Consider the following 25,075-nt stretch of genomic DNA (forward strand, 5'->3'; position numbering starts at 1 on the left):
GCTTATTTAAAATTCTTATCCAGTGTTTCCAGGTTCTTTTACAGAAGAAACACTGCTGAATTCCTTAAACATATGTGGCATTGAGTATTGAATATCTGGATACAGAAAGCAAAGATATGACTTGTCATCAGAGTCATACTAAGAGCTTTAATCTTTATCTGTAGGAGGAAGTTCACCTACAATCTTACAGCTTTTCAGCAGTAAATGTTAGTTAGGTCAGTGGCATGTGTGAAGCAGCAGAATACCATCTGGAACCAGAATGGAATGGATCCTGTCCATCTCTCTCTCACACAGACAGGCACGGAAAATTCCCCTTCCCTCCCCACTTTTTTTAATTGAAGTCAGTGTTAGGTTTGGGGATTAGTCTTCAGTTCCTAATGCTTTTCTAAACACCCTTGATCTTTCTGATGGATTGTCTGCAAGAAACATAAGTTTTTCATTGAACTGTCCACAGTGACATATGGGACTTGGTCCTGAGTGGTAAAAGCTAATTTAGTGCTCTCAAGTGTGCATCAGTTGTTTTACATGTAATCACTTTCTGCAAAGAAACTTATTTGGCATGCAGGAAGAATGGTTTTTTTTTTTGTTTTTGAGCTTGTTACTCTATGAACTACCCCAAAAAGTTATTTGAATAATTTAAATTATTTGTTGCCATATTATCCATGACCCCTTTCCAATAATAGACAGTGTCCCAAACTCAACCTTGAATTTGTATAATGTATTTTCTAGCCAGATATTCTATTAATCTCAGGAAGAAATAGAGTAATAGGAGTCTTGATCTTGTACTTCATGATACAATTCAAAATGTTAGGGTGAGATCTTATCTCAGGAGGTGTTTTCTTTGTCTATATAGGCATGTAAATATGCATATACGAATGTTTTAAACAGAAGACTAAGCTGGAGCCCAGTCTGTAATTGCTGTAGAATGTTAGGTGGTTTCAAACTAGCCAGCCAGTTCCATCCTTGCCATTGTCCCCTGCTGGCTTATGAAGAGTGACAGTGTCATACAGTTTCTCCGACAGAGGTAACCAGTTAGGGCTGTATTCTCTCTTCTGTACCCATTCTTCACCAGTGAATACTGCAAATATCTCTATTAAAGACCAAATGTTTTCCTGTCCTGTATGGACTTAGCATCATCTGAAAAAATTTAGTTCAAAAGCACAAAGTTTTCAGAAACTGAAGCCAAGGGTGCTCAGATTTATAGTTGGGGCACTGAAGCCCTCATTGGTTTAAGCACCTGCATTGCTATTTTATTAGTATACTCTTGTCCTCATTTTTTTTCTCTTTACTCTTTCATTAGGTACACTTTCTCCATTGCAGCCCAGCAATATAATTATATTTCAATTCTAGATTAAGTGCCTTTCACAATATGAACTTCTTAGTAGTCTTCTGATACATTGCTTAACTTTTGTACCTCTGAATAGCACAAACACTGCTTTGCAGCTGACATTATGAATCTATTGTACCTAGACACTGAGAGCTTCTTCCAGTAAATGGTCTAGAGAGGCCTGGGGCACTGCTTAGGCTTCATTGTTAAAGATGGAAGTTACTCAGCAGGTCTCCAGTGACATTTTTAATTAAATGCCAAGGAGCATGCACGTGTCCCCTGGTGCCAAGTTGAGATTTTTCTCTCATCAGAGGGTTCTTCCCACTGTTCTACCCTACAGATCATGAGAACGCTAACACTGTTGGTTAATACATCTTCATTTGAATATAATGTATTTAATCTTTTCATGCATTAGTTCTTGATTAAAGTAGAATTCAAAGTAATAAGATGAGGAAAAAATAAGTTGTTTTTCTCCTAATGAAAAACTTCCAAGTGAGATAAGTGCTCAGTAAATTCCATCTGGACTCAAAGACAGAGGGAAATATGCCAGGAAAAAATATTTTTGAAGCAAGCTCAATTCTAAACACTAGAAGCATGGAATGCAGAGCACTAAATTAATGTGGATGAGAGGAAGGAAAGCTAGGAAATATAAACCAGCAAAGGATCCAGAATGACAAATGCTATGCGAATTGGGGCATAGGCAGATACTGAGAAAGAAGGCAGGTAAACTACAAAGGATGGATAGTACTGCAAGCCATCTGATACAGTGCAAGTAGACCCATTATCTACGCCAGTAAGGGTTCTCCAGCATTACTGTAGTGGAGACCCAAGTGCCTGTATAGTAAAGCATCCACAGAAAAAGGAGAATCAAGAATCCAACCAAATTTAAACCCCATCATCTGCAGCTAGTTAATCTCTCTGGAATATTTGTCATCAAGATAATTGCGTACAAGAAAACCAGTTTAAGAAAGATAGGCTCAAAATCCCAAATACAATCTGCAAATTAATACTGTTGTCACTGTATGTATTAAATAGCTCTCTGTGTTTGCAGCGAAGAAAACTTGGTATTGTCAGTTAGTAAAACCACTACCTGGGATTAACCATGACAGAATGTGGCATTTTGCAGGTAGTCACCATTAGATGATGTTTGTGTATATGCGTGTGCAGGTAGAACTAGTTTCCACGTAGTCAGTGCTGTGCTACAGCTGCTCAGAAAAAGGACGTATTTAAAAAGAATGTGCCATAGGCACAGCATGTGTAATACGGCTTTTTCTCTTGCAGTGTTTACACTGGTATTGAGCTGTATTGGGCATTTGATTCTGTTACAGACACAGCATGTAACTCACTTGACTAGTGGCACAGGCATGTAAAAGGAGCTCTAGGCTTAAAGACACACTCATTTTATCCAAATACCATATTAAATAATCAAATGGTGGAAGATAGGGTCTTTTCAATGTACTCAATCCTCTAGTAAAATGTCTGCAGATAAAACTGTAAAAGAAGACTCAAAAGCCTTCTGTGTTCTCTGTAGAGCTGTTTAATTTGCTTTTACCAGCCCTGTAAGACAGAGGAGCAACCATACTCTTCCACAGAATTGTGACTCTTGACCTTGCCTGTGAATGTGGTAGGTGTGTAATACTTGGGATCAAAAACGTGACACGTGAGCCAGGTAGGGATGTGAGTCATTGCATTCTGTCTTCTACTGCATAATATATATCTTATCTATATATAAGCCCTTAATTGCATGCTTAGTCCAAAAGTCTTTTAACCTGTTGCGGTGCTACAGGGTTTCAGACTTTTCGCATTCTTCTTAGTTTCAAAAGCACCAAATTACATATTAGCACAGTATTTTGCTATTGTAGATTTCATTATGTATTAAGATTTTCTGTGGTAACAATATAATTGAATACCATGTCAGTACATCATGTAGTAAATGGAAACAGGAAGACAGATCTCCTAGATTTTATATTAGTGGTCTACAAATATATGTGAAATGTGGTGGATAAGGAAATTATTACTTAGTCCAATCACAGAAAGCTCTTTGGTTTGTCTCCTAATAAAAAGCTAGTACAGCTTTGGAGTACAGTTAAGCTATTGCTATGGTAATGACTTCAAATGTGTATATTGTTATGATGTGAAGTCATAACTGTCATGAGCTCCCTGGGGCTCCAGATGCACAAATACATAGCCTGCATATTGCCTTTCAAATTTCCTTGGTTAAGTTGGTAAATGACATTAAAAGGACTAAGAAAACATCATAGAACAATTTGCTTTACACTTTAGGTATGAAAGTTTTGAATAATTTATTTTTTATTTGTGTTTCTTAGGCTATTTGTTTATCAGAATAGTTTCATTTTCTCTAGTAAGGAGTTTAAATACAATCAGTAGAGAACAGCTACAAGCCAAGATGAAAATTATGCCAGTGTGTCTCACTGATGATAATGTGTTTTGAGGGTTCCTAGTCTAGGAAATGTTTAGTGTTGCCAGAAAGTTTCAGTTGGAGACAGGATTATTGACCTGACTGTCAATCCTTGTGGCTTTGAGTAACTACTTTATGCCTACAAGACCCTCCTTTCCACCTACGTGAAACAGTTCAAAAGACAGGATAATCCTATTCCTCTGTCTCCTGTGAAAGTATTCTGCTTATCCATCTCATCCTGTTGTGTCTTGGAAAACTTCTGTTTGTAGAGGTTTGGTATTGCCTCCAGCTCCCTCATGCTCAAGCTCCACAGAAGATTATGGTATACATTTTGGAAACACTTGGTACAATAGGCACAGTAGGTAAATATCTGCAGCACATTGAAAAGGATAAAAGCTCCATAGTTGCAAGCCTGTGCTAAACAGTATCACATTATTTCTTCATTTCTAGATATTTCCTATATTTGTGCCATGAGCTGTAGAACTGAGAACTGTTTTTAAATGCAGTTTTTATTTTTCAGAGCTAGCATTTCAGAAGTTACTATGTATTAGTGCGCATAAGCATGTTTTGTGTGCCTGCTTTTGCAATTCTGGCTCTCATTCTTTTCTGATGAGATTTTTTTTTGATGCTGTTGTATTATTTTGTTACTTGCCATATTGTTTTAATGAAACTCTTTGTTCGCAATGAGCCATCATGAAACCAGGGTGAATATTTTGGCAGTTACACATCAAATGCTAAAAACTGTGGAATTCAGTGTTCTTCTGTGAGATTTTAATCAATACCAAAGAAAATCTGGAAATCACACTGCACTTAGGGTGCTTTTCATTGCATGCTTTAAAAGTGCCATATTTCATTACAGCACTGGTGAATCTGGTTATGAATTTACAGTAATTTACTGAAAAGAAAGTACATTTTTGACATCATAAAAAAGGTTTGAAATCATGAAAATATTTCTCTTAAATTATATGACCAATGGACACATAGGCATACACAGTATTAATGTTACTTTAGGCTTGGAATCCTGTTTCTTGTCCTATAAGCAGTAGTTCCTAAATGCAAAAGCATCTGCAGAATAGATTTTCACATCTCTCAACAAAAGAAATGATGGGATTTTCTGCCTCTGCTGGTGAAGTGTACCCTTAAACTGTGGTCTTGTCAGTCATATGTCAGGTTTTTAAAAGGCATAACTTCGTCTCATTTACAAGAGTTGCAATGAAGTCACCACAGGTAAGAAAGACTCTTACCTATCTGCTGGTACATCTCTTTTTTCACTATCTGTTAAATACAGAAGTAACTTATTTTGCCGAAACTGTACTGGTAGCAACATGAGTATAGAGCAGTGTTTTGAATTATTTACTCTGGCAGCATGTCAGACTGATGGTGTAATTCCTCCAACTGATATATTTTTTTAAGCTGAAGAAATACGTAAACTCCAACTCATTTTTTCCAGTAACTCTTTCACTTCTTAGCTGTTTCTTCAGGTCAGTGTTAATTTGACATTTCACTTTCCAGGAAGTTTGGTCATGTCACTATTCCAGTGAGACCCATTATGGTAGGAAAAACAAAACCAAACCAGGCTTTGATCATTCAAACCCTGAGAGTCATTTGTACCATAGGGTTGTGGTGGTGGTAGTGAGGATTACAGCAATAAACCACTAAAGACCTTTTTCTTCAAAAAGCAAGAGTGGTCATGTATCCTTAACTCCATAACAAAGCTGAGATTTTAGTTTCTTCTCTTCTGTATGACAGTTAAAAAGCAGATTTTTCCAATATAGTTTTCCTTATAAAATGGCAGCTACTGGTAATTATTATCATGAGCATGTCTGCTTTCCTTATCCTCTGCTTTACCTTTGAATGGCAAAAGAAACGTGTTATGATGTTCCTCCTTTTTTCACTTCAATAAGCATTTGTCTGGGTGAAGATAAACGGACAGGGTAGCCTTAACAAATTCCATATTTGTTAGCTGTTTGCATTGTTTTGTTGTCTGTGTGGCACTAGACATTCTTTCTGTGAGTTGCGTTTAAAACAGCTCATGAATGATTATAAAAATATAACATGTTTGTCATAGAAACATTATTAAAGTGAAATTCGAAATGAAGTAGCACAGATGTTATCCATGTGCATCATGTAAGACCTTAGTGTATGCAGAGATTCATTAGAAGCACTCCAGTATGTGCTTGACTCATAACACTGCATTTTGGAGAGCTCTGGGTGATATTCTGTGTACAGAATGTCAGCATTTCTATGTGCTTTGCTCTATGTGTAGAGAGCTGTATTGTATTTTCCTTAGAGCAAAAGATCTTTCTCTGGCAATACAAAGCACCCATACAGGAATGTATGTATTGAGAAATGTCCAGTAAAGGTCTAGTGTAGAACTGGATTTTCAACTCGGGAATAAAATACAGAGTAATGAAAGCTCTGAAGGTTTTGTCCTGAAGGCAGATCAGAACTGGTGTGTGTCATCTGTACAGTGTCAAGTTGCATCATACCAAGTTGCTATGCTGTGCTCTGACCTGTGCAGAAACACTGTTGGAGGAATATCACCTTGCAAATTTCTGCTTTCCATCCAGTAATTTTTATCTTACACATTACAGGTATGGTTCATTGTATGTATTTCCACCACTGCGCAAAGCATAGCAGAGGAAGGACAGAATTAACACATAACTTACATCTCTAAGTCCATGATCTGCCAGAACACTCCTTAGTCTGCTTTAACAGCAAAGGATGCGATATGATACGAACTGTGAAAGTATTTAAATATTTATCTTTTAGCAGAGTTGTCTGGCAGTTTGTTAGTGTAATTGATTTCCTGTAAATGTGAGTCTGTAAGATGAAACAACCCATAGCTGGCTTACTTTAATACTGTTAGGGACTTGAATTACTTGTGTTGTTCCTGCTATAAGAGTATGGACATAGAATCTGTGCGTGTGTTTATGTGTGTGTTTATCAGTGGATAAACCAGTGGAAATAGGCTGTTTCTCACAGATTAATCAAATTGTTTCAAATTTCTTTATCTGTTTTGAGGTGGAGTTGTACGACGAAGGCTGCCTATTTAAAAAACACTTTGCATTCCCTCTTCAGACAGGATAGCTGGCTGCTTAGGAGTAAGATTAATGGCATAAAACTTTTGCATTGGTAGTGATACATTTTGAATACTCTGTTATTGTTCTGTTCCATATTCATGTGGTTTTTTTTTTTTTGCAATAATGTCTATGTTGTTCACTAAAAACAACAGCAAAAACAACTTTTTATCAGCATTGGAATTAATGAAGCCTAGTTTGCAATGACATTGTGTCCCAACTCACCCCAGTGCAGCGGCACACATCTCTCTGCAATGCTTTCAGTTCTGACCTGCATTTCTCTTTTCCTCAGCTTGCATGTACCTAGTGGTCCTTTCCATTTTCTTGTCTGTACCGTGAGACACACCATGTGCTGTGGCTGATGCTAAATGACATGTGCTGGTTTCCACATGGTGACTGGGAAACCACACACCAAACTAAGGGGCCTGAAGTGGAGAGAAAGGAGCAGAGGTGGTCTCACCCCTTCGGACAGACTTAGTTTTGGTTTTTCTCCTTTAACGAGATCTTTAAATTCGTGAAAGTTGTAGGAACTTACTCTTAAGGAATCTTTGAGTGTCAGATATAACTGAAATTAGTGAGAATTGAATTAAATTGGATTGAACCAGGTTTAAATATTGTGAGATCTCAGATGTGCTGGATCTGCAGAAAACATGGCCTTGCATGCCCAGGGTCACAGTGTATTCAGTTTTTCACGGAGTATGTGTTTGTGTTGGTAGGAAGTCATGTTACAGGCACATTGGTCTGATGGCAAGTTTAGTGCTCACATTTCAACTTTTGTGTCTGCTCTGGTATTGAAATGGATTCTGAGGAAAACTTTTATTCCTTGTGGTGGGGGAAGAGGGAGAATTAGAATTTGCTGATTTCCTCTGATCCAGGGTGGGACGCTGCCCAGCTTTAGACGACAATCCACTGTTGCTGTTTGGACTCATTTTTCTTCATTGCAGTTGAAATTAACGGCTTCCAGGCTATTGTAAATTTTCTTTCGTGTAATTTTTTTCTTGCCTGTGAAAGTCCAGAGGAGGGCCACGAGGATGATCAGGGGACTGGAGCACCTCCCGTATGAAGACAGGCTGAGGAAGTTGGGGCTTTTCAGCCTGGAGAAGAGAAGGCTGCGTGGAGACCTCAGAGCAGCCTTCCAGTACCTGAAGGGGGCCTATAGGGATGCTGGGGAGGGTCTCTTTGTCAGGGACTGTAGTGACAGGACAAGGGGTAATGGGTTCAAACTTAAACAGGGGAAGTTTAGATTGGATATAAGGAGGAAATTCTTTCCTGTGAGGGTGGTGAGGCACTGGAATCGGTTGCCCAGGGAGGTTGTGAGTGCTCCATCCCTGGCAGTGTTCAAGGCCAGGTTGGATGAAGCCTTGTGTTGGATGGTTTAGTGTGAGGTGTCCCTGTCCATGGCAGGGGGGTTGGAACTGGATGATCTTGAGGTCCTTTCCAACCCTAACCATTCTATGATTCTATGATTCTATAAACCAAGACACATTCCCTATTCGTGTGCTGTTCTGTTGCCTGGGATACGTTGTATGCTTTACATTGTGCCCAGTGGATATGCTCATACACATTTACTGAAAAATATGTAAACGGTTTTTTTCCTAATTTTGTCATTTACCTTGAAACAGTCTTCCTTATCTAAAGCAAAATCATCCATATGAAAGTATATTTTCTGTGTTCATTTCCATGGGATGATTGAAGGTGACTGATATCCCCAGGAAAATATTTTTGTGTCATATTTCCCTATGAGTGAGAATCTCGGCTTCTGTGTTGTGGATACTCTGAAATCTTTTGATCATTCATCAGACTGTTCCCTTTGCCACTTTAATAAATATTTCTCCTCTGTTGCATTTGTAGGCAATCCTACTTATATCAGAAATTCCTATCTTCTGGGGAGATGGGATTTGTTACGTGAAAAGTTGATTTCCATTACTTTGCTACATGAACATGACAGTTTAAATACTCACTAGCTGTAGACATAAAGTAGATTTTAGCAGTTATTTTAAAAGTACGAGCTGTGGGGGAAAAATTGAAATAGTGCCTTGTAAGTGAAAATTTGCACATGCAATGTAATTGCTTGACTTTTTGCTTTAGTTTTCCTTTTAGGTTTAGGGAGAAGTGGGTGGAGGGAAGGATTCTGTACAGATGCTTTTTATTCTTGCCCTAATCCTTGGGTTTGGGGTGACCGTATTTTGGTTGCAAAACCAAATCTTAAATCCTCTTATTTCAACCACATGAAGTAAGGAGGGAGTGAGACATCATGAGGGAAATGGAGAAAAAAGGTTGTAGAATCACAGGGAAGTTTGGATTGGAAGGGACCTTAAAGATGATCTAGTTCCAAACCCCTGCCACAGGTACAGTGTTTTGGCTTTGACATCTTGTCTTTGTTTTGTAATTAAAATTTCCTTTAAATTATCAGCTTTCTGAAAGCTTAGAGACCTGGTGAGTGATCTTGTGATCCCAGTTGTAGTTACTAGCATTTACTTTCTATTTTAGAATTATGATCCTGTTCCTTTTCTAGTCAAGTCCTGCTGATTTACAAGGAGCTGAATCTGTCTTTTCACTGAACAGCAGATTCCAGCACTTTCAGCTCCACTCAAGGTATCTATGGCATTGTTCAGGAATATTTCTTTACCTTTTTTCCTTTCAAAATCTTATCTCTGATTATCATAGTCTTTTAATAGTACAAAGCTTACAAATCTGGAAAATGTTTGTTTCTATGGGTCCATTTATTTCCTGTGTTTCATTACTGCTCCTGCTATAACCTTTTCTTCTGGAGCCAAACCTGAAAAACCCATTTGTGATAATACATCTTTAAAATTCCCCACAGCTCCTGCTGTGTGACAGGCTTTCTATCAGCCTTAGGGACTGCAGTTATGTAGAGCAGTGGCCTCTTGTCAGGATTTGGTTGGCCTCACTGATTCCACTGCCCTTTCCAGCATAGCTCCTGCTTGAGAAGGTGGGCTAAAGCTCTAGACACTTGGTGGAGGATTCCTTTGATAAGTACTCAATTTACAAGGACGCGTTGCATAAAAGATCATGTAGTCTGTTTGAAGTGGAGTTTTTAATCATTTACCAAGATTTTATTGACTCCGTCTAGATTCTTATTCCTTCACTATTGCTACATTCGTGGCTGTTCTTCCAACCATGCCGTGCAGTTTTATTTAACTTTCTGTAAAGCATGTTTTATTTACATTAGCAGATTTGTTTAAGTCAACTTTCATCCGTATTTTTGTGTTAACATTTCTTCATAGCATAATCTTACTCCTGTGTTGATGCATACAGTTCTTGTAACCATCTGAATGTGGGCTCATCGTAATTTTCATCACTGTACAAAAGTGCTGGAATCTGATGGGAAGTCTGCAGATATTACTGCCATTTGTGCCGGCAGGGAAACTAAGCGTCATGCTTTTACAGTCACATCCTGACAGAGCAACAGCTGCCATCACTAGATCCTTCTGGATCCCTCCTTTGTAATGCTCAGTCAGCACACTTTTGTCATCTATAACAATTTGAAACAGTTTATTTTCTTGTTTAAATCAAATTATTTTGGAATTATCTTGAGCAGGGCTCTCTAAAAAAGGTAACAGTGTAACTCAATTAGAAGCAAACATATGTTCTGTAGCACTGCAAGGATCCTATTTAGAATTCTCAAGCAAAGTTAGGGCAAGTACATTTTTTAAAACAAAATGTAACATGTTACATATCATCGTGACAGGAGGGGAGTTGAAATGTAATAATGTTATGAAAACCATGGATAAGACTGTCTAAAAACCTAAAATATTGATTTGTCACCTAAATATTGATGTAAGAAACTTGTGCAGCATGTGCCTTGCAGGTTAGTTTCTTTGGTGTATCACCATTCAAGAGGCAGTTTGCATGATTTGTATCACCTGAGGACTGACAGTCAGTACCAGAGCCAGATGTCTGACTGACCAGCATATCTGTTCAGGCTGGTCGGCCAAATAGCCAAGGTGCACATCCACTTGAGCAGAGCAGCTGCCTAATGGAGATGAGGAACTCTGAATGAGCCAAACAGCCAGTACTACCTCTTCAGGTGCACTGCATGTGTTAAAGTATGTGGAGTTGTCCTGGGTTCAGCAGTAGCAGTCATTTTTCTCCTTCTTAGTAGCTGGTGCAGTGCTGTGATTTTGACTTTCAGCCTGGGAACAGTGCTGATAACACAAATGTTTTTAGCTGCTGCTCAGTGATGTTTAGTCTGACCAAGGACTTTCTGAGCCTCGTGCCCTGCCAGGGAGGAGGGGAAGCCGGGAGGAACACCTGATCCAAACTAGCCAAAGAGGTATTCCATACCATAGCACGTCATGCCCAGGATGTAACGGAGAGTTACCTGGAAGGGCTAGGACTGGAGGGTTGGACGAGGTATCGGTCGGTGCTTGGCTGGGGGGAGTGGGGCGAGTTATTGGTCGGCTGGTGTTGAGGTGTTGTATTCTTTCCTCTTGTGATTTCCTTTATCATTATTATTATTGGTGGCAGCAGCAGTGATTTGTGTTATACCTTAGTTACTAAACTGTTCTTATCTCAGCCCGTGGGAGTTGCATTCCTTTCGATTCTCCTCTCTGTCCCTCCAGGAGCAGGGGGAGGGCAAGAAGGGGGGGAAGTGAGCGAACGAGTTTTGTGGTTGGGTTTAAGCCACGACAGGAGTTACCTAGTATATGACAGGTCTTTTGCTGCATTTTGGGATGCTGAGCAATAAAATGTAATTGAAAAGATGGGGCGGGTGAGAAGGGTTGAGAGGGAGGTACTGCAAAAGAGGGAGAAGACAGAACAGCTCAGTCTTTGCCATTGCAAAAGATAGAGGATAGGAATATGAGTGCGTGGTTGGACATTTCAGCATTTGTTGGGAGTGTCTGGGGACAAGAGAAGAGGGGGGACACTGTGGGAAAGGAGGGAGGGAACATGGGAGATGGCAGATGGGAGTTGGAAGATGGCAGAGTTGGAAAGTTTTCTTGGAACATACCAGAAGTAGGGATCATGAGTTGCTTGACAGCAACTGTGAACTGTGAGTATGGAGCCAGGTTCTGTGATCGTTAAGTCATGGATGGAATATTGCTGCTCTAAACCTTATATTGGACTCCTGAAGAAAAACACCTGGGAGGTAAAAATGACTGCCAGATAAGGCAGTTCTGTATGTGTGGGGGTTACGAGGCCTGGGGCTAGGAAGCAGGAGATTTGAAGGATGTAAAATAATTGGTGGTTTTAAGAAGAAAGACTATTGTCAAACACCAGGAGGTGTCACGGGGATCACTCAGGGAGTACACTCATGGAAAATAGTTTGTGATGTTTCTCTAGGAATTGGTTAGCCCAGTATGTTGGCACTGGTAAGAGTATGAAGTGTGTCAAGCATTTTCACTGTTTGTGAGACAGGTTTGCTTTCTACTAATTAAGTCTTTGTTGCTTGAAGGAAGGGCTGTTTTATCATCCAGATCATTGTAGAGGAAAGGGCAGGTGCGTATCAGGCGAACTGGTATAACATGGTTCATACACTGGGACCCAGAGCCCAACCTAAGACGAGGAAAATGTCAAAGCCTAACATGCAGTTCAAGAAACTTGGAGTTAAATACCTGAGTAATTATGATGGTCTTTAGCTGAGAGCTGAATTGGCTCTTTCAATCATCATGAAAGCGCTGCTTTCACCATCTTGTAGTTCTCAGCAGATGGAGATGTATTTCAAACTGTGTATACATTTGAATGAGATTTGAAGGCAAACATACAGATAAGTAAAAATAGAATAAGACACAAAGCACATTTGCTATTTCTCTTTAAAACTGAAATACTATGTGATAACTCCCAAACATCTTGTCCTCTTTGATGTGTGTTTTCTCTTCCATAAAGCTAACTTGGTCCGTTTCAAGCACGTTACTGTGTTGTGATTGCAGTAATTGTTTAATGCGTAAAGCTCACCCACAGGGTCACTGAGTACAGGAATTGGAGTTATGAACTGTAACGGTGTAGAGATTCTGCGGAAGTGCAGCCTTTAAAGAGGTTTAATTATTATTTCCATACTGTAGGCAAGAGAGGCTCATGTTGGGGAGAGGAAGGGCGGCCATGAGGGAAGATCATGAGGGGAGTGGTGGAACATTTGTGAGGGGACATAATGAGGGGAAACCAGGGGCAGCCATGGGCCATGAGGGGGGGCCATGAGAGGTAGGGATGGCAGCTATACAGTGTGTGCCACTCTAGGGGGCAGATGGAGGGTGGCTGTAACTGGAGATCATGAGGGGGGATCTGTTTGCCCTTACAATGACTTGGTTTAGTGGTGGGCTTCACAATCCTGGGTTGACGATTGGGTTCAATGATCTTAAAGGTCTTTTTCAGCCTAGTTAATTCTATGGTTCTGTTTTGTTTCCTTACCTGGCACCAAGGAATGACCATCTGGGGATGAACATCCCAATGTTAGCTGACTTCCATAAACCTCCTTCAGGAATATCAATGTGTCGTGCGTTACACTTGACAGTCCTGAAACACAGTTTTCACCATTTTTCCTGTCTTCAGGAAAACAAATCCTAAGGAGTGTAATAAGCCTAGAGTAGGTTTATTTTTAAACTGAGATCTCTCTAATATAATCATAACATCTATGGCTAGTGCACACAAAAACATGGATACACATGTATAGACATTATTTTCACTTGCTGCAACTAAATATTTCAAAGAGACTTCCTTTGTAAAGCACCTTAAAGTCTACTAGTGAAAACACTGTGTATGAGCTAGGTATCATCATCTTTTATTACTTTCTTAAAGACAGTCAAGGGCGCGTAGGGTGTTAAATGGTGTTCTTGTATTAGAGACTAGTAAAAATGCTGATAAATAACCAAAACACTTTTTATGGGTTTAATTACTTTTAGACATTTGAACAATGTAATTCCTAATGGAAATGTTGATGAACTTCTATTTTATCACCATTTGTTACTCTATAGAGAGCCTTAAGTTGTGGAGGATTTAAATATTTTCAATTAGATTTTGATTATTAATTTTGGGGTATGTGTGTGTTCAGGAAATCTGACACTTGTAAGAGCATCACTAAACAGGTAATGCTCAGCATTCCTCAGCTTCAGCTGCATGCTGAGCAGGCAGTTTCACTGATGTTTGATTGTGGTACTTGCTGTTCACAGGTATTGGTGCAGTTTTTAAGTATGCTCATGTCTGAGGTTATGCTAGATTGCACATTGTTTGCTATGTTTTTTAAAACTTGGTAAATAGATACAGGAAAGTGTGATTCAAAGTTGTATGTACATTCCCCATGACTTGGTGCAGCTAAATTTGGTAATGCAAATGTACCTGCTTTAGTTGATTGCAGCTGTTTAGTTAATAACAGTTACAACAGGGTATCTGTGCACTGTTATTGAAAGCGTTTGTATAACAGACATTCGGTATTAAAGTTTAGTTACTAACATGGAAACTCATCAGCTAATCAACCCATACAGGTTAGGAATACCAAGAGAGAACAGTTCTGGAATCGTAGTCTTCTAAACTACATTTCTTGATTGCGCAATTTATCATGTAGAAGGGCCTTCCATCACAAGGTTGTTTTGGCGCAGAGGTAATTATGGTGTGTATTCTGAAAGCATAGCAATGAATTGTTCTGTAGTTGTTGTGGAAATAGCTCTTAGCTTGAAGGAAGGGACAGTGCAGGCTAGAACGGTGTTAAATTGTAAGGAAGCCTATCTAGTATCAATCTATCTTCATGACAACAGATGCTGTCTTCGAGATACTTGAGATGGCATATAATGAGTATGTTTGTCTCAGTGCTAACAAGCTGCGTCAGTGTTTCTGTGGATTTCAAAAACACTGCTGAGGGCATGGAAGCTGTTCGTTCCTTTATATCGGAGTAGGAATGAGAATAAAACTAGATACGACTGAGATCCCATGCAATAATAAGTTCAGTTTAGATTTGTATGTTAGATCGCTTTTTTGAGAACTATTTTCCATTCTGAAGTAGCTGATAAATTAATGACATAACTGCCAACATATCAGCCAACATCAAGGTTTTAATTTCATATGAATGGCACAGTATTGACTATTTTAGAATTAACCAGCTATGGACCATGTGTTCTTCACTCTAAATTAGATGGTTTTAAAATGAGCAGTCCACTTACTGTAACAGGGCCAATTTTATCCCTCATGTAACACCCAACAGAAGCCTGTTGGATTTACGTCATACCCTGATTTTAAATTCTGGGCTTTTTGTTTTGAAAAAGTTTTATATTGCATTATCCTTCCTGGAGACAGCTGTATAATTTTGGAGTATTATACAACTTCACTAAAGCCCTGAAAGCCAATGTCTGATCCCGTTCCAGAGATTCATGCTTGCCAGCCTAATAAGAACATGGTCAATTATTTTCCTTTTAATCCCACTGGGTTTCCCCAAGGGGCAAGGAAAAGAGTTACTTCATTGCCTGGCATGTCAGGATTTTGTAAATTCACTGCTGCTATTTCAGTCCTGGTGTTCAAATAGAGTGGGAGAGCAAGTCTTGAAAGCCTTGTTTCGAGAGCTGCAGAGTGTATATGTCAGTCCTTAAAAAACAAATTCTAACATTCAACTGCACCTAGTGAATTAGTTCTGTTAAAGAGTGAAGAGAAATCTAGCCAAAAATATACTTTCTAATTAAATTTCACAAATTTATGACATGCTTTTCCTGGATTCTAATCTCTAGGTTTCAAATATGTCATCACAAAGGCAAATCTGTATATGGTACATATAACATACTTGATGTATCTATATGAACTCAGCTGCTCACAAAAAAATATACAACTCTATAATATATTCATTATCTAAGCTTGGCTGTGGTTCAGTTATAGAAGAGAAGTTTTAAAACCTTTCGGGAAAAAATAGATTCTGTGTCGGTGAAAGGTTGCTCAGTGGCCTTTTTCTTTTGAGCTTTTGAGCAAAACTGTCACCACGCTTCCTTTGCACCATTAGAAGTACTTTTCCTGAAGTCTGGCTTCCAAAGTGCAGCCTAGAACATCGGCTTTGGTGAAGGATGGTGAAAACCCTGATACTTTGGTAGCTAAATAAATCAGACTGCTGTATGCATGAGCCCAGTATATTGTGGTTACAGACACAGGGCACCCATAGCTCTGTTAAGAGTAGATTCAGGTGATCCATTCCCTCTTTGGATATTGTGATAAAATCTTAGCGAGACTAACTCCAGCTTCTTACTGAATTCAAAGCAGAAGAGTATGTTGGTGAAAGATACAGGTAGGTGTCTGTGTGGTACTTTAGTACTTCTGCCTCTAACAACAGAGGAAAGGATGCTCTGAGAAAAAGCCCCTGTAGCTACTGCTGATGGGTGTGCATGCTGTGAAAGTCTTGCTGCTGCAGCCACAGTTCTTCAGCAGAGCAGTGACTCACTGAAACTAATGGCTGTAGTGTAGAATTTAGGGAACAGCAGCTCTGTTTTCTTTTTTAAAGTGCTGAAAAAAAAGCCTTAGATCCCAAATCTTGTCATGACTTCCCCCTATGAATAAATAAATGTACGATGTGAATGTTAGCACATCATCTTCCTTTTTCTGCTGTTAAAGTCCTCTTTGAGCTGTTCAGAATCCAGACTCTAAATATGCTTATTAGAACTCGAGAAACAAGAATGGTATAACATGACTTACCTATAGACTAGGGAAGATTTCCTGCTGACATGAATTAAACGGGATTTTCAAGGGTCATAGAAACTTCCTTGCTGTTGGGAGATGATATTTGATTAGAAGCTTCCAAGTCCCTTTGGTCCCCCAGTGGGAATGATTATGGACTGTGCCTGGTACTCCAGTCTGCTTAGCTGCCATGGGGAAGAATCTTTTACTTGAGTTTTTCCCCACACTACACTATAAAAGAGAAAGCTGCTGATCTGTTTGGCAAATAATAACTAGAACCCTGGCCTGCGTCTGTTGCTATAGCTGCATTACAATGAAATAAGCTATTTAAGTTAACACAATAAGTATCTTGCCCAATAATAATAAAGCAGTAAGGTGGTTAAAATAAAATGTAAGAGTCTTAGTACATTAATTGCAACTGTTAATGACAGACAGCAGCGAGGTTTTACCTCTATTGTATCTACTCTACACCAAATATTACATATAGTTTCACAGTGTATTTCTCAGCCTAGTTTTTCACTATGAAGTTCTAATGAAGCTTTTTGTTTGAGTCTCTTCTCAAATGGATTATGGTTGCAGCATGGTCAAATGGCAACTAAGAAATAGCAGTTGCAGGTAGTTGTAAACTTGTATTTCATAGATTTTTGCATAGAAAACATTCAGTCTGAGGGCTTTTTTTTTTTTTTTCCATTTAGATTGATTTCTGAAATCCAAGATTTTCTGTCCAAACCAGTCCATTCTTCTGTAAAGCCAGTGTTGCTTTATTAAATGGAATCGTACCCCTTTGTATGTATGAAACTTTGGCATGTGAGGTAATGCCCAGACCCCAAACAGGCTTTCAACTATTAATGATCTGCCATCTGCTGGCCTGACTTCTTTGAGCTGTTGCATTTCTATTTTACACTGCTGTGATTCTGCTGAAGTAAAAGGCTTTAATATTCTCCTTGTAGTTAATGAGGTTGGTGTGGGTATAGCATCCGGTTCACTTCTGTCCCAGGCTAGACCTGTGATCAGTCAGGCCACTTGAAAATCAACAGGGAACTTCCTTTTGCTGAAGGAGCAAAAACTGCACTAACCTTGTTGTGGATGAAGTTTCCCTGTATCCACCCTCATTTTTAATAAATGATGGTCAGAGATTGTGTTGCCTCTTGGGCATTACTGAGATGGCTGATAATCCACTTCTTCCCAAAGCTGTCATGTATTATTCCTATTTATAGCTAAAAAGCATTGCAGTAAGTGCTGAATAATTGAGATTTGTTTATATTGCTCTCCTGTCCTTTTCAGTTCTTCCTAACAGCTCAAAGGCATGGCAGATTTGCAGACTGATTCAGTTCTTCATTTCTGCTAGGTGTTAAGATACATTGCACAGCACCTGATCATGTGTTAGTCCAGAGTGACATCTTATCTAAGACTGGGCTCATTTAAACCAGAAGGAAGGAGATCAATATGATAGAATGGCTGTACTTTTAATCAAATATTTCAGGGGCATGGCTTGTATAGCAGTGGCATAAGTAAAAGTGTGGGTTAGGTGTGGGAACTGTAGCAGAACTGATGGACTGTCCTTGAATATACATTCTTTGAATATAAATATTGCAGGCAATTAATAAAAAGTAATTTGAGAATTTTCACTGCTCACATTTAAAAGATTAAAAAAAATAAAAAATAATCCCTGCAGTGATTTCTTTGTTTTGTTTTCTAAGAGTGAACTGCAGCAGGAGCAGCAGTACTCAGCATTCATGCTGGATACTGCGTTCTGTCATCAGAAATGCCTTGCAAATGTAGACAAACTAATTCCCATAACACCCTTTGAGGTAAGTAAGTACTGCCATGGATAGGCTTAGGTAAAAATGGGTGGAAAATGATGTCATCATTTCCAGCTATGTAACTTAGCTGTGTGACCAACTCATATCAAATGGGAAGATATTTTGTGATACGTATATGATTATTTCATTATACCTGGAATGCCGTTCAGCCCTGGAAATTTGCATCAACTGAATGTCTCTAGAACTGGAAATACAACTAGTCTGCTACAGCAAAGATGTATTTTTATTTGTCCGCACTGGTGCTTTCTCTCCCCCAGAGAAGGAAGATTAATATGTGAACACTTGAAAATCAATACCTCCTGCCCCTGCAACTTCCTTTACAATTAGGACTTGGGTACAGAATTCTAATAATTTAACAAACTGGCAGCTAGTATCTGATGAAGCTGCCTGCACTTTCTTTTCCTGGCCATTGGTGTATTCCACTGGCATACAGAAATAGCAAATGAGGTAAGAAGGAATGATATGAAATCAATTGCATTAATTTTATCTGCCAAGGAAGTAGAAAGAGGGAAGAGATACAAATGGAACATGCTGTACTCTCACATTCTGTTGTCATAATGACTTCTTCACTTCTCCTGGAAGCTGTTACAAATATTGCTGCCCAGAAGCCATGCTGTTTTACATGGAGGGGGCTGTAATAAATTCCCAGCAGCAAAGGACAAAGCCCACCTCTGCTTGGCACACAAGCTTTTTACTGTGTGCATTGCAGCAAATATGAATACTGGGATCTGTCTGTCTTGATAATCTCCTTTATAATTCAGTTTTGTTTCTTTGGAGAGATATCTATTTGGCAATTTTCAACAAATCATTTTTTTGCAAGCATAGATAGAAAGGATTATAGATTACATAGATAAAAAAGTAATTATTTTAGCAGAATCATCCTGTGCTCTCAATAAATTACTTAGACTGTCTTATAAGAGTCAGTTTTCTCTTTTACTGACATCTCATTCTTTATATGCCAGGAAAATATCGTAGTCATTTTCTTAACAGTGTGTAATTATCCTTTAATTTCTACCTTAGCCTTTATTATTATGGGTATGTCTTCATCTTCATTTTGTTGTCCTTTCAGGCTTCTCAAAAGTGAATGTTTTATTGCTCCCAATGCCTCTTTCAAAAGCTTGGTTAGTTTTTGCAAATAGCCCTCATAAATGTTGACCCTTTTTAATGTTAGTGTATTTATTGTTGGTTGTGGAATGTATCAGCCTAGGGCACTTGATTTTTCCCCCACTTCTCCTGCTTTGTTTAATTACTTGCCACATAATTTTGACTTTTTAGGGGGGAAAATTGCTGTGTGACACTTGCAGTGCTTATCCTGCAGTCCTCACTTTTCTCTGAGGGTTAATTTTCAGAATGTAATCTCCAGTTAGTGCTCAGATCCATTTCACTGAGATGTGATGCAAGTTATTTTGCTTATTCCATTGTTCCTTTGATTTAAAGTGTATGATTCTCATTTCCACAAACTCTGTTTTAGAAGGACCTGGCAATATGAGGGAGATTTATATTACTATTCAAACTGTTCTCATCATAGACTGTTGCTAAATATAAAAAACTGACCCTGAAAGTTTTGGGTTGTGTCCAGACAGTCACAATATTCCTGTTCATAGCAGTTTGTTGTTCAACTATGAGATTTTCAGTTAATCATCTCAGCATGGGGGTTCTTCTTCTGCAGTATGCATGAAATAAATGCTATGGCTCATTTGGATTCCTTGCATCCTTTAAATTTTAAACTATTCACACCAGTTGTATTAGTCTTTAAGGACCTTTAATGTCAGCAGTATCCTGAAATCCTGTACTGCTTTTATTCTTTGATTAGAGTTCAGTATTCCTACTGCTCAGTTTAGCTGTTGTTTTCTCCAAACTTACCTGGTTTCTCTGTGAAATCAGTGTTCATTTTTTTTAACACCAGAGGTATTAATCTCTTAAGACTGGTCTTTCATTGCATCTGCTTTGTGCATTTATTTCTAGATGTCAGTTATGATACAAAAGTGGAAATTCCAGAGGGAAGTCTGGCTTCCATCACCAGGCATACTGTAATCTATGTCTTGCGGTCATAGGTCATCATTTATTTGGCATAACTTCCTCAATTTTTGACATAGAAAGCAATTGGCACTAGTCAATCAAAATTCTGTCAGTGTGACTATGTATACATACCTGGCTTCTGCTTTTAGTCCATCCAGTCAGATATTTCAGATTTTCCTCCTCTCATAATCACTTCTCAAAATCTCAGCTAAGAAGTCTCTGTTCACCTGAATAATCGTGACACCTTAGAGTGTCCTTCTCAGATTGTTAAATGAACAGAGCTCTTACCTAGTAGCTTCACTGGCCTCATAGCTAAACATAAGAACTCACTTGACAAACGAGTGTTTTCCTCTATTTCTTATCTTTCATACTCAGCCTGTTCAACAAAAATGATTGAATTATATCTACAGTTGTTGCATTGAAGCCATTGCCAGTCATAATCTAGTTAAATCCCGTGTTCTCTGCTTTGAGATTGCTAATTTAAGATTTCTTTTGAGAATACTTTCCATCTCCCCATTTATCTTTAATTTTTGAGCCTGCTTTAATAAAGTCGAGTGCCAAAGACAGGATAAAGCCCTGAGTAATCTGTTCTGACCTCAACTTGCTCAGATAGGAGGTTGAACTAAATGAAGTCTTTTCCAATCTAAATTACCCTATGATCCTATGACTACTAAGTGGCTTTAGTAAAAGAGATACCATGTCTTAACTGTTCTACAGCATGAGTGACTTACAATTAGGAAAGTGTTCAGAATAAGCAAATACTAGAGGCAGGTTATTAGGAGAAGGAACGTGCCTTTCCATTGATGAGACATACAGCAGTTCTGGTTGAGCTCAGCATTAATAGGCAGGTTTTTTCTGTATACAAAATTGTATGTTCCAGTTTTAAATTCACAAACAATTGTATAGGACGGGGGAACCTTTATTGAGTGCATTGTGCTTTTCTTGCCTTTCTGCATGCCATGATATATCAAATGGTGAAGTATTTATGGTGCAGCACACAAGCAACAACCTGGGGAGGTTGAAGTAGCTTTTGTCTCATCACAGCCCTGAATTGACACATAGTAGGAACGTTCTAAATTTACAGCAGTTGACCAGTGATCTTTCCTAAATTATATCTGTACATAAAATTTTTCAGTGATACCCACTCTGCCCTTAAGATATCTGAGCTCAAGCATATTTTGGTCTTAGAGATGCATCCTCCAGAGATACAGATGTGGGATCTTAAGTTCCTGCACTAAGATCCTTCCTTGCTTACATCAAACACTTTTAGAGCTTTTTTCTTCATTTCTATGGAAGCGTGTACCTTACTGTGCTCTCAGTCAAACATATGGCTGCCAGTTTTAAGCTATCTGTGAAAATATTATCTTGTTACTCCTTTGTGCATGTTTGAAAATATTCTTCTAAATAGCTGTTATTTGGTGTGCTGCAACATTTTTCCATTTCCTTTGTAATTTATTTCTTTTTTAAGCATAACTGTAGAGTAGGGGCTTCTTTAAGAAATGTGTTTTAAGCCTGGTTCTCTCTCTAAGGCCTGGTAGACTTGCTCTTGGGCTCCACAGTGAACACCCTTCATCTCTGGCTCTATTTGTGTTTGCATACTCCCAGCCTGAGCTCACTTCCTTTAAACTCCAGCTGAAAGTTCTTCTTTGTATAATGGCCACATTTTGAATTCTGGTATGTGTCTATTTATAAAGACTCAATTAAAAATATACACATGACAATAACCATGAACCCATAAACGATCATTCTTTTATGCACATATTTTGAAGTTCCTAATATGTTATCTTGAGATGTTTTCCACAGTTAAGTTTGAGGCTGAAGTCTCCACTGCATTTAAAATGCATCTAGAGAAACAATCGATAAAACTGATGTCCCAGCTGTGCAGCATCTTACATTATTTCCCCAGTGAAGATAATACTTTCTACTGGTAGTAACACATAGGAATATTTGTGCCTTGTGTATTTTGTGCCTTTTTTTCTTCAGGCTACAGTGAAAATCCTTTGTTAGCACTGAAGATCTCTACTGAGATTCAAGAGATATTTCTAGAAGAATTTTATTTCTCTTTTTCAGGATTGAGGAACCTCAAAGTAAAAACACTGCACATATATTTGTGACTGAAACAATAACTTATTGACTTACTAACATACTGGATGTTCATATGGAACCGGGACAAAGTCTTTTCCTTTTGCTTTATTAGGAACCTATTGTGGTGTTAAGCACAATGGCCCCTTTTAGGAAAGCAAATTCAATACTGTGTTGTCTGTGATGTAATGAGTTGCTGCCTTTTAACTTGTTTTATGTGTGTTAATTTAGTGGTTTTTCATTTCTTTTCTACCAGACCCAAAAAAAGTTAGAAATCCAGTCACAAGAAACTTAGCAGATGTTGTATTTTATTTCTTCCACTTAAAAGAACGCTTGTGACCACATCCTGAGGGATGTGCCATTTGATTAAAATCTGTCCTGTTCTCAGGAATTCCAGAAAATTTACTCTGCCTTTGAGATGTACACATTCTGTATTTAGTAAAATAGGCTGGGACTAGTCCTTTTAAATGGGTATAGAGGCTTGAAAGATAGCTCCTGAATCAAGGGGAGATAGGGCAGAGATCATGATCCAAGTTGTCTTCATTTGCAGAATTGCATAGTATATAAAACCTGTACCTTTTGTTTAGCTGTTGGGTAACAGTTCAAGAGAATGTATTAAGGTATAAATCTCACAAAGCATGGATTAGTACATCTTTATTTTCTTTGAAATGTCTTTCAAATTGCAAGTGATGAAGTAAATTTGCAGACATAATTGGTCTTACTTAGCAAGATACTTCAGTACATGCTCACTTTTAAGTCTCTCAAAAAAATTGTATTCAAGGGTGTGTATAAGAATGGGATTTTCAATCACAGCCAAGATGACCTGATTTTGGAAGCCAGTGGAAGCTTCAGCATCAGTTTTAACGCAAATGTTAAGGATTCAGTACTAGTTGTATAGTTCCTCAGTTAAAAAGGAATTTGGGCATACAGTTGCATTGTTTGCTGAAGTGGATTTATTTTGCTATGGTTATTGCTACTATTTATAAAGCTGTAGCAGCTCAGCTGGGAACAGGCCCTAGTGCAGATTCATCCAGTCTATTGGTTGGTAACCAGATTCTTTCTCAGAATCGTTCTGCTGAAACTACATAAATGTGAGAGTCATAAGGGAAGTAACCCTAATTTTTGTGCCAATAATCATAAATGTTAGTGTATTTGGATAGCTGAGGGAAAAATTTGCTAACCCTATTTTTAACCATGCACATTACAGCATCTCCTGATGACAATTGAGTGTTCTTATACTGGCTCAAGCAGCTTGTTCCAATTTTAGTTTTCTTTGAGTATTGTATGTTGGAATCCTGGAGAGCGTCTGTGTGTGATTCTTGTGTTCTTTTTATCCATATGTAGCAACAATATGATAGCCAATCCTTTTAAGAAATAATGATGATAAACTATATAATAATTTAAGCGAAGTAGAAAATTCCTTAGCTAAATAATTTGTGAAATAAGTTAAGGCGTTAAAGGCCATTACATTGTGATCTTTGGGGTGCTTTTGTAATGTAAATAACATGAGGAGATTGGTTTCTATGATCTAGGAATCTGAAAATTTAGTGTCATTGACATAAATGTGGCTATTTGCATACCTCAGGCTGTACTTAGAAGAGCATGAGGAAGGTGGATACTGGACATGGTAGGAAACATGGTAGACCATTAAAATTTTGGGACAGCCTATTAAAGGTACATCACCTTGTGGAGTTCCTTTACTCAGGCAATTTAACAAGAGGGTACCAACTGCTCTTATCTCAAGGAGAAAGAGGGAAATATAGAAAGTTTATAATGGGAGTGTGTAGGGGGAACAGCAAGAAAAGTTTGTTTGAAATGGAAGCATCAGATGCAGTGTTCCAATGTCAAGTGATTCTGAACCAGAAGCCCCTTGAAATTGGCATATTCCCCTGAGACTTGGCTTTGACCAGGTGTATAATGACACTGACGTCCCTTGTAAAGCAATTTGAGGTCTACTGATGAAAAGTTCTGTACAACTGGTATATGCTGTTAAAGAAATCTGAGGAAAAAATCATGAGACTGAGATTATACAAAGAATTTATTTACGTGAAAGAAAGTTGTATTCCCCTGCTTTTCTAGTTTGCTATATGCGTAATGTGTGTTTAGTTTTGAGTCTCTGTCACTTTTTGTATCTCATTTGAGCCTTGGCAAGAAAATGAGGCATTGATGGGTAATAGCGCAGAATGTTAGTAGGTTACTAAATGAATCTGTTGAAGGAGGTGCAGTTCTTTATGGGATACTGTGCTTGGGCTAGTCTTACTGCATAGGAAATGAGAGATTTACCTGGAAAGAGCTGTCCGGCAACTGTAAACTACTTATGTACTGTCTGCAAAACTGTCTTAGGTCCCCTGCCATATGTGGGGAAGGCAGAAAATCGGAAAGGTATTCTCGTGCCACATACTTGTACAAAGTAGGGAGTTTGTCTTCATTTGATGAGGACTGTTTGGGATAGGCCTGTAGTTTATATGAATCAGTCTCACTATTGACTTCCGCATTTTCTTCCTGACAATCAAGTCTAGAAATATTCTAATTTCCAGTTTTGTTACAACATAACTGTGCTGCCAATTTCATTGGAGTTTCTCCTGATTAGCTGTGGTGGTCAGTGATTGAGAGGTCTCATGTGGGAAGTAGACCTGAGTTCTGTCAGTTTTGTATCATAAGTCTATGACAAAATAATGTTCAGTCGCTGCTCATCCTTATTATCTCAGTTAAAATTCAATCCAAC

Source organism: Lathamus discolor, chromosome 11 (assembly GCF_037157495.1).
Source record: "Lathamus discolor isolate bLatDis1 chromosome 11, bLatDis1.hap1, whole genome shotgun sequence".
NCBI lineage: Eukaryota > Metazoa > Chordata > Aves > Psittaciformes > Psittacidae > Lathamus > Lathamus discolor.